Source organism: Staurois parvus, unplaced genomic scaffold (assembly GCF_062004578.1).
Source record: "Staurois parvus isolate SC_StPar_1 unplaced genomic scaffold, SC_StPar_1.0 ptg000092l, whole genome shotgun sequence".
Classification (NCBI taxonomy): Eukaryota; Metazoa; Chordata; class Amphibia; order Anura; family Ranidae; genus Staurois; species Staurois parvus.
The window spans coordinates 1,497,214-1,511,468 of NW_028317888.1; the positions used below are offsets into that span (position 1 = coordinate 1,497,214).

Here is a 14,255-nt window from a genome sequence, read left to right on the forward strand (position 1 = left end):
CATATTATGTGTATATATAGCAGTGGGGGGAGGGGGAGAGCAGAAGTCAGGGCTATGGAATGTACAACATAGAGTATATAGTGCAGGGGTCAGCAGTATGTAATGTACAACATAGAGTATATAGTGCAGAGGTCAGGAGTATGTAATGTACAACATAGAGTATATAGTGCAGGGGTCAGGAGTATGTAATGTACAACATAGAGTATATAGTGCAGGGGTCAGGAGTATGTAATGTACAACATAGAGTATATAGTGCAGGAGTCAGGAGTATGTCATGTACAACATAGAGTATATAGTGCAGGGGTCAGGAGTATGTAATGTACAACATAGAGTACATAGTGCAGGGGTCAGGAGTATGTCATGTACAACAGAGTATATAGTGCAGGGGTCAGGAGTATGTAATGTACAACATAGAGTATATAGTGCAGGGGTCAGGAGTATGTAATGTACAACATAGAGTATATAGTGCAGGGGTCAGGAGTATGTAATGTACAACAGAGTATATAGTGCAGGGGTCAGGAGTATGTAATGTACAATATAGAGTATATAGTGCAGGGGTCAGGAGTATGTAATGTACAACATAGAGTATATAGTGCAGGGGTCAGGAGTATGTCATGTACAACATAGAGTATATAGTGCAGGGGTCAGGAGTATGTAATGTACAACATAGAGTACATAGTGCAGGGGTCAGGAGTATGTCATGTACAACAGAGTATATAGTGCAGGGGTCAGGAGTATGTAATGTACAACAGAGTATATAGTGCAGGGGTCAGGAGTATGTAATGTACAACATAGAGTATATAGTGCAGGGGTCAGGAGTATGTAATGTACAACATAGAGTATATAGTGCAGGGGTCAGGAGTATGTAATGTACAATATAAATTATACAGTGTAAGGCTCAGGACTCATAATATTGGTATTCAGTAATCATTGGAAGATTAAATGTTTACTGTAGACAAGTTGCAGAGATCCCACACCGCTGCCTCCCATCTCCTGAGACTGCACTCAGTGACTTGGGTCTGAGACACTACAGACATATCCCTCCACCCGGCACAGCCAGCAGACTACAGAGCAAGGAACCCTGGGAGAAATGTTCTGTCAGAGATCTTGCTAGAACCAGATATGGGGCCGGAGACCCAAAGTACATGTCCCAGGTGTCTAGGTTAATGCTAATGGTGAAAACTTAACATTTTGCAGCCAGCTGAACCCCAGAATCTCCAAAAATCCAGTCTAGTTACATAAATTGTGTCTTACAGGCTGATATCACCCAGTCCCCGCCCTACTCTGGACCAATCAGTGAGCAGTATGGGTGGAGGAATGGATTTAGTGTTCATGACCCACCTGTGCTGATCTCTGTAGGAGTGTCCTCCTCTATAAATGTCCCCGTTATTCCATCCTCCTCCATAGACTGCTGATCATCCCTCACATACGCCTCTTCTTCTTCTGCTTTCACCTCAAATTCTATATCGATTGGATCTCCACTCTAAATCAAGGAAATGAGAGAAAATATCATCTGTAAAATGTAAGATTTATGATTGTGACATCACATAAAAAATCCACACATTGTCTCCACAAGTCCATGTTCTAGATGCTCCATCCCACCAACCTTGTAATAGTGAGGGATGGTGTGACCTTCCTGTGTGGAATCCCGGGAATACAGAGGACGGGGACATCTCTCTGGTGGGTTCCTGTAGCTGGATGACTCCACCATGGTGTCCTGGTACAGATCTTTGTGTTCTTTTAGAAGCTCTGACTCCTCCATCCCCCCATCCTCATCCTCCTCCTCTTTTATCTCTTCTTTAACCTCAACTTTAGGATCTCTCAGGTTTCCACTCTGAATATATAATAAAAATGCCATCAATGGTAACAATGCAGATAATGTACAGATCCTAATGATACTGATAATGATCAGTGATTGGAGAATGTCCCAGAATTCCCGGCACCGCTCACCTCTCCTGTCAGCAGCTCCATCATCTTCTTGGTGACTTCTAGAATCTTCTGCATGTTGTGTCTCTCAGGGTTTAGGGAGTCACATGGAGGCACTGTGATGGTCATATGATCACCTGACTTCAGAAGAGGAAATCTCTGTATTGAGAAACCAATAGGAATATCATGTTAGACTCCCAGAATCCTCCTCACCTCTCCGGTCAGGTCTGTGTTTTATTAATAGAGATAAGAGTGATGTCATGTGACCTCCCAGAATCCTCCTCACCTCTCTGGTCAGGTGTGTGTTTTATTAATAGATTTGAGTGATGTCATGTGACCTCCCAGAATCCTCCTCACCTCTCCGGTCAGCAGGTAGATGATCTCCAGGGTGAGGTTTAGTATCTTCTCAGTCATGTGACTCCGGTCCTCCTCCATCCTCATTGGTGCCATCATGTGATCTATACAGGTCTCCTTGTAGACGGATAACTTTGGGAAATGAAAGTAAGAATGATTTGGATGGTATTGGTCACACAATAATAGGATGTGGATGTGAGGGGGGAATAGGAGGGTTGATGGACATTGAAGAACTACTCCCCCCATGGGAAGACATTTTGTTTGGACTGTTTAGTGTTTACTACAATTTTGGGGTCTGGGGCCCCTTTTCTCTGTTGGGTTTGTTTGGTCTCTGAACTGGTTTTGATGAGTTTTAGATCTGCAGACAAGGAATGATAAATCTGATCCTTCCTATGACTAGTCTGCTCTGAGGCAGTGCTGTGAGGTCAATGTCGGCTCATCATGCAGGGATGGTCACTTTACATCACCCGACACCCGGGATATGTAGTTCTGGGGGCCGGGCAAGTGTTGTGTTTAATCTTTATCCCTGCTGAGGGCAAGCCGCAGGGCTCTCCTTTCAGGTGCCGGCCTCTGCCACCCCGTGTGTGTGAACCTCTCCTGTACCTACTATGCTTCCCCGGCTCTGCTTGCCCATCTGTGGGCCCGGGTCAGCGGGTGTCGGAGGGTAGAGGGGACGGAGGAGAGCGGACACATTCACTCCCTTCTTGTCCTGACCCAGAAGTGACGTTATGACAGATTTCCCGACCATCGAGGCCGGCAAAGAATGTAATGCGGTGCGATGTGCACTACATTACATCCAATGGAGTACAGGGGAGACATTGGGGGTCTTTTAGACCCTGGATATCTCAATAAAGAGAACCTGTCATCAAAAGTCATCACATAGAGGACTTTGTCCCCTTAAGTAAAAATGTTTTTTTTTTAATTGTAAACAATTAAAGTTACACCCAAGTACATAACTCTTCCCTTTAAAAAATTTTAAGGCCCCCCACCCCCACATATATGCACACCCAAACGTAAGAGCACACGCTGGAGCGCCTACACGTGATAACATTGATTGTGATACACGTTACATATCGCCGGTCACACCAGAATGAGAGGATAATTCTAGGAGCAGACCTCCTCCGTACTCTATACTGATGACCTAGAAGGGGCTATAAATGTGTCCCCTATAGATAATACCGGGGACTAAAGGTTGTCACCATTTCAGCACACACAACTTAAGGTTTGACATGTTGGATATCTATTTACTCGCTGCAACCTCGGCTTTTATATTTTTACACATAAATGGGTCATTTATTGCTTTTTTGTGCCCTGAAATTAACGTAAGTATATTTTTTAGTGAAATTTGGCATTTCCTAGACTTTGTGATAATATTTTGTGATATAAAAAATTAGAACTACCGCTATTTTATTCTCTAAAGTCTCTACTTTCAGAAAATCGATATTTTGGGGGTTTTGTGCCATCTTTAGGGCTAAAATTATTTTTTAAATGTGCAAAAAATGCAAAAACGGCTCTGGGAGTGAAAGGCAGAAAGGATAAGCAGGACACTCCCCTTTCCCAAGGAGTAGCCAATCAGTTCTCATTACACTGCAAGGTGTCTCCCCTCCCTGCTAGTCCCCGGGTGCGGTGCTGGAGACAGGCGGGGGAGGGGAGGAGGAGATAAACAGAACAATGTTACACATATTAAATGTTTTAGTCGCTATAAAGTCCCTTTCATTTTTGAAACCCCAGATATTCCTAAAAGAGCCTCAGATTTATATACATTTTCTGTTAAAAAGGAATGTTTCCTTCCTCCTGAGCAGCAATGTAAGGGGCTCTATGCTCCATACTCCTGACCCCGGCACTCCATCATTGTGTTGGCTGCATAGTGTAATGATTGCCCATTGGCTGCCTGTGTAGTGTCATCATTGCCCTTTGTAGGCCATGTATGGTCAGGATGGTCCTTGTCTTGTCTATTTATTGTCAGTGCTGTTTGTTTAGAGGACCATATTACTAGAATTTATCTCCACAATGAGGAGAATGTTCCGGCCCCGGAAGTGGGGGGATGTTCTGCCCCTGAAGGGGTTCATCTGGGTTCCCACACTATATATGTGTGTATCATCATCTGCTGGAGATAAAAGACGTCACAGTGACTATGGAGGAAGAGGACGGACATGACTATGGAGGGAGAGGACGGACGTGACTATGGAGGAAGAGGACGGACGTGACTATGGAGGAAGAGGACGGACGTGACTATGGAGGAAGAGGACGGACGTGACTATGGAGGAAGAGGACGGACGTGACTATGGAGGAAGAGGACGGACGTGACTATGGAGGAAGAGGACGGACGTGACTATGAAGAGGACGGACGTGACTATGGAGGAAGAGGACGGACGTGACTATGGGGGAAGAGGACGGACGTGACTAAGGAGGAAGAGGACGGACGTGACTATGGAGGAAGAGGACGGATGTGACTATGGAGGAAGAGGACGGACGTGACTATGGAGGAAGAGGACGGACGTGACTATGAAGAGGACGGACGTGACTATGGAGGAAGAGGACGGACGTGACTATGGGGGAAGAGGACGGACGTGACTAAGGAGGAAGAGGACGGACGTGACTATGGAGGAAGAGGACGGACGTGACTATGGAGGAAGAGGACGGACGTGACTATGGAGGAAGAGGACGGACGTGACTATGGAGGAAGAGGACGGACGTGACTATGGAGGAAGAGGACGGACGTGACTATGGAGGAAGAGGACGGACGTGACTATGGAGGAAGAGGACGGACGTGACTATGGAGGAAGAGGACGGACGTGACTATGGAGGAAGAGGACGGACGTGACTATGAAGAGGACGGACGTGACTATGGAGGAAGAGGACGGACGTGACTATGGAGGAACAGGACGGACGTGACTATGGGGGAAGAGGACGGACGTGACTAAGGGGGAAGAGGACGGACGTGACTATGGAGGAAGAGGACGGACGTGACTATGGAGGAAGAGGACGGACGTGACTATGGAGGAAGAGGACGGACGTGACTATGGAGGAAGAGGACGGACGTGACTATGGAGGAAGAGGACGGACGTGACTATGGAGGAAGAGGACGGACGTGACTAAGGAGGAAGAGGACGGACGTGACTAAGGAGGAAGAGGACGGACGTGACTATGGAGGAAGAGGACGGACGTGACTATGGAGGAAGAGGACGGACGTGACTAAGGAGGAAGAGGACGGACGTGACAATGGGGGAAGAGGACGGACGTGACTATGGGGGAAGAGGACGGACGTGACTATGGGGGAAGAGGACGGACGTGACTATGGAGGAAGAGGACGGACGTGACTATGGAGGAAGAGGACGGACGTGACTAAGGAGGAAGAGGACGGACGTGACTAAGGAGGAAGAGGACGGACGTGACTATGGAGGAAGAGGACGGACGTGACTATGGAGGAAGAGGACGGACGTGACTATGGAGGAAGAGGACGGACGTGACTATGGAGCAAGAGGACGGACGTGACTATGGAGGAAGAGGACGGACGTGACTATGGAGGAAGAGGACGGACGTGACTATGGAGGAAGAGGACGGACGTGACTAAGGAGGAAGAGGACGGACGTGACTATGGAGGAAGAGGACGGACGTGACTAAGGAGGAAGAGGACGGACGTGACAATGGGGGAAGAGGACGGACGTGACTATGGGGGAAGAGGACGGACGTGACTATGGGGGAAGAGGACGGACGTGACTATGGAGGAAGAGGACGGACGTGACTATGGAGGAAGAGGACGGACGTGACTAAGGAGGAAGAGGACGGACGTGACTATAGAGGAAGAGGACGGACGTGACTATGGAGGAAGAGGACGGACGTGACTATGGAGGAAGAGGACGGACGTGACTAAGGAGGAAGAGGACGGACGTGACAATGGGGGAAGAGGACGGACGTGACTATGGAGGAAGAGGACGGACGTGACTATGGGGGAAGAGGACGGACGTGACTATGGAGGAAGAGGACGGACGTGACTATGGAGGAAGAGGACGGACGTGACTAAGGAGGAAGAGGACGGACGTGACTAAGGAGGAAGAGGACGGACGTGACTATGGAGGAAGAGGATGGACGTGACTATGGAGGAAGAGGACGGACGTGACTATGGAGGAAGAGGACGGACGTGACTATGGAGCAAGAGGACGGACGTGACTATGGAGGAAGAGGACGGACGTGACTATGGAGGAAGAGGACGGACGTGACTATGGAGGAAGAGGACGGACGTGACTATGGAGGAAGAGGACGGACGTGACTATGGAGGAAGAGGACGGACGTGACTATGGAGGAAGAGGACGGACGTGACTATGGAGGAAGAGGACGGACGTGACTAAGGAGGAAGAGGACGGACGTGACTATGGAGGAAGAGGACGGACGTGACTATGGAGGAAGAGGACGGACGTGACTATGGAGAAGAGGAGAGACATGACGGGGGTTACTGGGTGTAAATAAAACATAACATCTTATTACCTCCTCTGCTGCCACTTCCACCAATGTCTCCTCTCTGCTTCCTGTCTGCACCTGACATCACTTCCTGTCTGTCCCTGACATCACTTCCTGTCTGCATTCCATAGAGACTTCCTGTGTGAGTATAGGTGAGATCCCCACCTTGTGGAGTTCAGAGGAACTGCAGCCCCGAGATCCATCCCATAATCCCCCTTCCTGTATAATATGTACCTTACAGGGATACTACGGGAGATGAAACATTACTGAATAAAGGAAGAAGAAATAAATGTAACTCTTATGTAACCAACTGTTCAACAAACATCTCTTATTACATATAGAAAAGTCTTACAAACACAGAACACAAAATACAAATGTATAGCTAATGAGAGCGATCCCGCCAAACCTGATCCTTCTGGGGGGGACAATGCAAAATATATATCAATCCACTCATAATGACATCATCTCCTGGGAGTGTCTGCACATCCATCCATTTCATACACATTTCATTGTCTCAGCGGATCTCCTGCAGCCTATTAGCTCCCATTTCCCTTTCTATGCCTCAGCGGATCTCCTGCAGCCTATTAGCTCCCATTTCCCTTTCTATGCCTCAGCGGATCTCCTGCAGCCTATTAGCTCCCATTTCCTTCTTTATGTCTCAGCAGATCTCCTGCAGCCTATTAGCTCCCATTTCCCTCTTTATGTCTCAGCAGATCTCCTGCAGCCTATTAGCTCCCATTTCCCTCTCTATGTCTCAGCAGATCTCCTGCAGCCTATTAGCACCCATTTCCCTTTCTATGTCTCAGCAGATCTTCTGCAGCCTATTAGCTCCCATTTCCCTTTCTATGTGTCTGTACTCTGTGGGGGTGGGACTTGGGAGAACAAGACTCCATGGGGGCAGGACTTGGTGAGCAGTACTCTGTGGGGGTGGGACTTGGGAGAATAAGACTCTGTGGGGGCGGGACTTGGTGAAACAGTACTCTGTGGGGGCGGGGCGTGGTGAGCAGTACTCTGTGGGGGCAGGACTTAGTGAGTAGTACTCTGTGGGGGCGGGACTTGGTGAGCAGTACTCTGTGGGGGCAGGACTTGGTGAGCAGTACTCTGTGGGGGCGGGACTTGGTGAGCAGTACTCTGTGGGGGCGGGACTTGGTGAGCAGTACTCTGTGGGGGCGGGACTTGGTGAGCAGTACTCTGTGGGGGCGGGATTATGATTAGATTTACTATTCCATTCATTTTCTGCTCATATAAAGATGGAATTCAGATATAAAGATGGGAAGTATGGAGCAGAGAAATGAATAGACCTCCCAGCAATGTTATTACCAGGCTGCAGCTAGGGGGAGCTCTAATGTCACCCCAGCAGAGGGATCCCATCTAGCCCACATTAACCCTCTCACTGCCAGAGCTGGTTTTGCAGTGTGTAGGAGTCTGGGATGCGTTTTGTTGAGGTGGGGGAGGGGTTATGAATTGTTTCCATTCTCACTGTAGAATGTGCTGCAACAAAAGTGACATGAAGGCTCCTCCCACACTGATCCGCGGGACACGTATGACTTTTTGCTGCATTTCTGCAATGTTTTTACCGTGTTTGCATTGCACTTCTTAAAGATCATGTGACTCAAAATCCGCACCAAACCCTCACCGTGGGGGCATTGTTGGCTTGTTCTGCGGCGGTTTCCATTGATTTCAATGGGGAGGGGCGTTCTTGGAGCGTTTTCTTACCACCCCAAACCTGCACTAAAGATGTGACAAGCAGGACTTTGAAAAACGCAGCGGCCCCGCATCGGCTGAGTGTGAAGAGTTCCAGGAATACACGGTCACATGATGTTCTTCTACTAACACAAACCTGGGAGAACACGGGATGCGGTGACAGCAGAGTGACCGATAATGACACACATTGAGCTGCCGATAAAACTTCATTTCCAGAGTCCCCCCACAATACAGGAGGGGGCGCTATGTACTGTGGGGTCTGGGGGAAGGAATCCGGGAGGGAAATGTCATCTGCAGAACATTTCATACTCTGCTCTAGATCTGTAAATGTCAGCGACGTGCGATGATTGACACCCCCTTACCCAGATAATGGGGACTTGTAATCTGACAGATTCACACAGGAATTATTCATTGCTGAAGGAGCCCCGAGAAACCTTTGGAGGACCCCTGACTGAGAAAGGCTGGACTAGGCAGTCATATATTTCTGTCCTCCTTGGTGGGAGTGGAGGTGACCCCTCTATAAGGATCTACAGTCCATACACACCCAGCACAAGGCCGGGGTCACACTACCAGACGCTTCTCAGGGATGCAGTTCCTCTGAGCTCCACAAGGTGGGGATCTCACTTCTACCCAGACAGGAAGTCTCTATGGAAGACAGACAGGAAGTGATGTCAGGTACAGGCAGGAAGTGATGTCAGGTACAGGCAGGAAGTGATGTCAGGTACAGACAGGAAGTGATGTCAGGTACAGACAGGAAGTGATGTCAGGTACAGACAGGAAGATATTTTAGGTATAGACAGGAAGTTCCGGGTGAGAGGTGAGCAGGGAGAAAGCAGAGAGAAGACATCCGTGGAAGTGGCAGCAGAGGAGGTAATGAGATGTTATTTCCTATTTATACCCAGTAACCCCCATCATGTCCATCCTCTTCCTCCATAGTCATATCCGTCCTCTTCCTCCATAGTCATGTCCATCCTCTTCCTCCATAGTCATATCCGTCCTCTTCCTCCATAGTCACGTCCGTCCTCTTCCTCCATAGTCATGTCCATCCTCTTCCTCCATAGTCATATCCGTCCTCTTCCTCCATAGTCACGTCCGTCCTCTTCCTCCATAGTCATGTCCGTCCTCTTCCTCCATAGTCACTGTGACGTCTTTTATCTCCAGCAGATGATGATACACACATATATAGTGTGGGAACCCAGATGAACCCCTTCAGGGGCAGAACATCCCCCACTTCCGGGGCCGGAACATTCTCCTCATTGTGAAGAGGTGTCACCTTCTCACCTCATCAGTCTATACTAACGGATTATACCACTTTTATTAGTTGCCATAGATGGAGAAATCTATGACATCACACTGACCTCACAGCTCCTCCTCCCAATGTCCCTCCATTTGGCTCCTTTCTTTTTATTCAATGGTATTGGCATCCTTGTAAGCAAAACAGAACTGTAGATCCTGCATTGTGTGTAATGACATCAAAATTCCTTATACCCTGCGTAGTGTGGGGGTCCTGTGGGGGGAAATGATACCTCAGCCTGAAGTGGGGCTTTAATAAAATGGAGACCTGAATGGAGAGGTGAGGAGGATTCTGGGAATATCATTTGATGTGACTATTTGTGTTCAGATGTAGAGTTTTCCTCCTGTGAAGTCTGGAGATCATATGACATCACATTGCCTCCACCTCCCTCCCTGATAGAAGAGAGAAAGAAGAAGAAGATTCTAGAAGTCACCAGAGAGATCACTGAGCTGCTGACAGGAGAGGTGAGCGGTGCCGGGAATTCTGGGACATTCTCCAGTAACAGACAAGGGATGTGTCTGGATGGTGACTGTATCATTGTGTGTGTCAGGTTCCTATAAGGTGTCAGGGTGTCACTGTCTATTTCTCCATGGAGGAGTGGGAGTATTTAGAAGGACACAAGGATCTCTACAAGGACGTCATGATGGACAATCAGCCGCCCCTCACATCACCGGGTAAGAGGAGACTTTATTGTAAAGGAGAGAGCAGTACGGAGGATCCACCTAGATCCCCCATCATCTGATAAACACATAGAAACAATGGATTCAGTCAGTGTGTGTGTTTCCTACAGATGGATCCAGTCATGGGAACCCACCAGAGAGATGTCCCCGTCCTCTGTATTCCCGGGATTCCACACAGGAAGGTCACACCATCCCTCACCATCATCAGGTAGATGATGACAATTATTGGTAGTTGTGATTTATACACAGCATGTTTGTTACAATGAATGTTTTATTATATCTTTCAGAGTGGAATCCTCGGGGATGATAATATTGATGTTAAAGAAGAGTATAAAGAGGAGGATGAGGAGTATGGAGTGATGGAGGAGTTTTCAGAAGGACACAAGGATATGATGGAGCCACCTAATACCAGGAACCCACCAGAGAGATGTCCCCGTCCTCTGTATTCCCGGGATTCCACACAGGAAGGTCACACCATCCCTCACCATCATCAGGTAGATGAGGAACAATCACTGATAGTATCATTAGGATCTGTACATTATCTGCATTGTTACCATTGATGTCATTTTTATTATATATTCAGAGTGGAATCCTCGGGGATTATAATATTGTTGTTAAGGAAGAGTATAAAGAGGAGGATGAGGAGTATGGAGTGATGGAGGAGTTTTCAGAAGGACACAAGGATATGATGGAGCCACCTAATACCAGGAACCCACCAGAGAGATGTCCCCGTCCTCTGTATTCCCAGGATTCCACACAGGAAGGTCACACCATCCCTCACCATTACAAGGTTGGTGGGATGGAGAATCTAGAATATGGACTCACAGAAGTGATTTTTTTTATGTGATGCCACAATATTGGAGTTCATGTTTTACAGATGAACTCTTCTATTATTGTTTTGGTTTAGGGTGAAGATCTGATAGATATAAAAGTTGAGGGTAAAGCAGAAGAAGAAGAGGCGTATGTGAGGGATGATCAGCAGTCTATGGAGGAGGATGGAATAACGGGGACATTTATAGAGGAGGACACTCCTACAGAGATCAGCACAGGTGGGTCATGAACACTAAATCCATTCCTCCACCCATACTGCTCACTGATTGGTCCAGAGTAGGGCGGGGACTGGGTGATATCAGCCTGTAATCCCCTGGTCACTTTCCTGAGCTGTGTTCCCCGTCCTGTATTCCTGGATTTCTCTCGGATAATCTTCCTTCTCTGTGCTGCAGACACAATTTATGTCTCTAGACTGGATTTATGGAGGTTCTGGGGTTCAGCTGGCAGCATAATATTTTTCAGCACATGCATTACTAGACCTAGGCACCTGGGGTGTGTGTCTTGGGTGTTCTTCCCCATGCCCGGGTCTAGTAAGATCTCTGACAGAACATTTCTCCCAGGGTTCCTTGCTCTGTGGTCTGCTGGCTGTGCCGGGTGGAGGGATATGTCTGTAGTGTCTCAGCCCCAAGTCACTGAGTGCAGTCTCAGGAGATGGGAGGCAGCGGTGTGGGATCTCTGCAACTTGTCTACAGTAAACATTTATATTATACATTACATACTCCTGACCCCTGCACTATATACTCTGTGTTGTACATTCCATAGTCCTGACTTCTGCTCTTCTTCCCTCCCCCCACTTTGTCTTTGTATTTTAGTCCATGGCCGGGAGATGAGGAAAACCTCCGAGGATTGTCTCACTTTGACTCCAGACTGGAAAGTAGAAGATGAGGACATCACACAGTATAGTCCAGGAGAAAACCCGGCTCCCTCCAATGTCCATCCGGCACCACCCAGTGTAGATGGACCATCGGATTCCTCGTATCCTGAGGAACCTCAGACTGTGCGGGACCGGGCCGGCCTTCCAACAGGGAAGAGCTTCTCCTGTTCTGAGTGCGGGCAAGATTTCCGTTCTAAATCCAAACTTAATTTGCATAAAAGATCTCACACGGGGGAGAAGCCGTATTCTTGTACTGTGTGCGGGAAATGCTTTTCAGACAAGTCCAATCTTTCTGCACATCAGAGATTGCACACAGGGGAGAAGACATTTTCCTGTCCTGAGTGCGGGAAATGTTTTTCACATAAGTCACATTTTTATACACATCAGAGATCTCACACAGGGGAGAAGCCATTTTCCTGTCCTATGTGTGGGAAATGTTTTTCACACAAGTCACATTTTTATACACATCAGAGATCTCACACAGGGGAGAAACCTTTTTCCTGTCTTGAGTGCGGGAAATGTTTTACACAGAAGTCTATGCTTTACACACATCAAAGATCTCACACGGGGGAGAAGCCTTATTTCTGTCTTGAGTGCGGGAAATGTTTTTCACAAAAGTTCAATCTTTACACACATCAGAGATGTCACACGGGGGAGATGCCATATTCCTGTCCTGAGTGCGGGAAATGTTTTTCATGGAAGTCCAGTCTTTACAAACATCAGAGATCTCACACAGGAGAGAAGCCACTTTCCTGTCCTGAGTGAGGGAAATGTTCCTCACTGAAGTCCTGTCTTCCTGTACATCAGGGGTCCCGCAAAACTCTCGAGGTATATTTGTGTCTTGAGTGTGGGAAAAGTCTTCTAGATGAATGTTGCTGGACATCCCAGCTCTCATGTGGGGAAGAAGCACACCCTGATATACACCTCAGGCAAGGAATCGAGAGGTAATGTACCACAACTGATTCCAGGGCTAGAATGGGACCAAGGGTTAGCTAAGATTGGGAGGGAGGGATGGGGTGGATTGGGGGGGAAAGAGAAGGGGGGAGGGGATCTGAGGAGGGGGGAAGGGTATAGAGAGAAAATCTTCTTGCTTCAGATGGTTTATACCCACATTACCCCAAATGGGAATACCCAGGAAGAACAAAATAGTAGAAGTAATGAATATGGTTACTTATTGTACTAGTATTTAGGCTCGATTGGGGTGTTTTAGAGCCCCCCCTTTGGATGATCAACTCTTCATGCTGTTAGAGGCTTCCTGACCAATCAGATTTCCAGCTTTACTATTTCCTTAGTTTTATGACTACAGTCTTGTTAAAAGTAAAAATATAATAAACAGTAACAAAAAAAAATTGTGTGTCGCTGCAATGATGAAAATCTTTGGTATCCAAAAATGACTCATAGGTGACTTCAAAAGCCTTTACAGGTCATCAGTTTACTGTTAATCAGGAATAATGGCCCAGAGTGCAGGGGTCAGGAGTCTTATATACAGATTGTGAACCAAGTTCAGCTGCAGCACCCCCTCATCTCTGCCTTCCCATCTCAGCATTCAGCAGACTCTGGTAACTGACTCCACTCCTCCTTTGGTCCTCCTCCAGACCCTGCACTCTCTGCTTTCCAGTTATGCCTCCAAAGGGGGTGCACAGTGATGTTAGGGAGGGTGTGGGATTCTTGACAGGAGTATATGATTGACATCTCAGAGTACAGAATGTAGTGGCCAGGAGTATTTCATATACTGTACAGCATGCAGAGGTCAGGAGTATTTCATATACAGTACAGAGTGCAGGGGCCAGGAGTATTTCATATACAGTACAGCATGCAGAGGTCAGGAGTATTTCATATACAGTACAGCACGCAGTGGTCAGGAGACTATTTCATTTAGCCCTGCAAACAAAGTGCAGTGGTCAGGAGTATATGATTGACATCTCAGAGTACAGAATGTAGTGGTCAGGAGTATTTCATATACAGTACAGAGTGCAGTGGTGAGGAGTATTTCATATACAGTACAGCATGCAGAGGTCAGGAGTATATGATTGGCATCTCAGAGTACAGAATGTAGTGGTCAGGAGTATTTCATATACAGTACAGAGTGCAGTGGTCAGGAGTATTTCATATACAGTACAGAGTACAGTGGTCA

General features: G+C 47.5%; 1 protein-coding gene across 1 annotated transcript in view; it reads right to left on the minus strand.

The window, feature by feature from the left end:
- Positions 1 to 14,255, minus strand: part of LOC149468109 (uncharacterized) — a 146,953-nt gene that overhangs the window by 25,899 nt on the left and 106,799 nt on the right. The gene's annotated exons all lie outside the window — the stretch shown is intronic.